The sequence below is a fragment of the Halyomorpha halys genome, unplaced genomic scaffold, assembly GCF_000696795.3.
Source record: "Halyomorpha halys isolate HHAL.00 unplaced genomic scaffold, Hhal_1.1 Scaffold767.1, whole genome shotgun sequence".
In the NCBI taxonomy this organism is placed as follows: Eukaryota; Metazoa; Arthropoda; class Insecta; order Hemiptera; family Pentatomidae; genus Halyomorpha; species Halyomorpha halys.
In genome coordinates this window covers 346,576-348,269 of record NW_027109191.1, presented here as the reverse complement: position 1 = coordinate 348,269, position 1,694 = coordinate 346,576, and the positions used below count along the sequence as shown (strand labels likewise).

General features: G+C 28.7%; 1 long non-coding RNA gene across 1 annotated transcript in view; it reads right to left on the bottom strand.

Annotated features, from left to right (window-relative positions):
• Window positions 1-666: 666 nt before the first annotated feature.
• The window catches only part of LOC136795759 (uncharacterized), a 165,201-nt gene continuing 164,173 nt past the window's right edge, over window positions 667-1,694 (bottom strand). The window contains exon 3 of the long non-coding RNA XR_010843426.1: window positions 667-765. This is a non-coding gene — a long non-coding RNA (uncharacterized lncRNA). The remainder of the gene's footprint in view (window positions 766-1,694) is intronic.

Here is a 1,694-nt window from a genome sequence, read left to right as displayed (position 1 = left end):
ATAAACTTAGTGATTGAAATTTATATTTTTAAAATCGACAAATCTGAGGTAAAGATATGCACTGATTAGCATATTGAGTCGGAATCAACTTAAAAAAATATCCATAATAAGGTGTATATAGTTGACCGTAGATTACTGATTGGAAAAGATGGTCGGGGGGTACGGTCAGCAAAGAAACAACATAAATAAACAAAAATATTTATTTATGCCCACGTTTCGACCTGATTTTCAGGTCTTCATCAGGGCTATAAAAACAAAAAGACAACAACCATCATTTAGAGAATAAATAAATTAATTAAAAAAATATCTGACAAGTAAAAAACAGTGATGAATGTTCTAGTTATAAAATAAACCAATGGTTTCGGTTAAGTATGAATACACCTTTCTGGAGTAAGCTTGTTATTGAGAACTTCAGTGTTATTGTTTGTAAATTAGATTCCGAGTCCGCACCCTAGTTCTGATTTTTTTGTGACAACAGCATTTCATTTTTTTTTTTTTTTTTTACAATACTACATTATATTACATATTTTTATTATTTTAATTAAAAATTAAACAAAAAAAATATCGTTCTGATCAATAAAAATATACCTGTACATTTTTATTTAAACTTTTTCTACAGTGACTTATAACTTACTATTTATCAATGAATAAATATACATATATTCATCCAATATATCTTGAACTAAATTATGTTACTCACGTATATCAAAGCCGAGTGCAATCGGAGTCAAGATTATAGTGACAACTACCAGCAACATTTTTATCCTGAAAAAAAATTAATAAAATTAGTTACAAAAATCTAAACATGTATGAACCTTCAAAAATATACTATAATATAGTTACCATTTGAAATTATGCCAAAACAACTAGAAATAAATTTATTTTAGTAATATGTAATTATAATAATTAATTTCAATTATAAAAATAGTATTTCGTTAGCAAACATTTTTGTTACTCCTGATTATTTTGCTTTTTTTCAAAGTAGAAATTTTCCTAGATAATGGCAACTATAACTTGTTTTCAAAATTTAAACAGAAGAAATTCATTCTATAAGTATAGACATCACTGATATATAGCTTTCTTTGATTTACAAAATATAACATATAACCAGTATTATTTTGTGTTAAGATTGTAACTCCAAAAATAGATATAGGGAATCGTCCTTTCCAGCCAAGTCCCAATATCTAATCTGTCCCGTAACTTGTCTTCAAAACATATTCTAGCAGCGTATAGAGCAATTATTAATGATTAAAGTAATCATTTGTATCGAACTTTAATTTTTATTTAATCACCACAGAACCGTTATATAATCCTTCTAGCCTAGATCCTTCCAAATACTAATGGTTGGCTACTTCACACCATTTCAATCAGAAAGGGGTGGGAAGAGAATGATTGTCCTCTGAAGGGCAGATGAAACCATGGTTGACAAACTTTCTCTATTCAGCCCTTTACATTCTCCGCCTTCATTGTGCCCACAACTTTTGTTATCTAAGCCGATACACCGATTAACTGTTTGAAAACTATTATGGTTTTCCTTTTAAATTGTCACATATATATACAAAACACATCTATTTTTTTCTAACAATTTATGAAATAAACATTGCTATGTATTGACAATCCGGGGTATTATTAAGGTGTTTCGTCATCTGCCCCTATACCTGGTCAGGGTATCCTTCTGGGAAGCTTTTAGCATC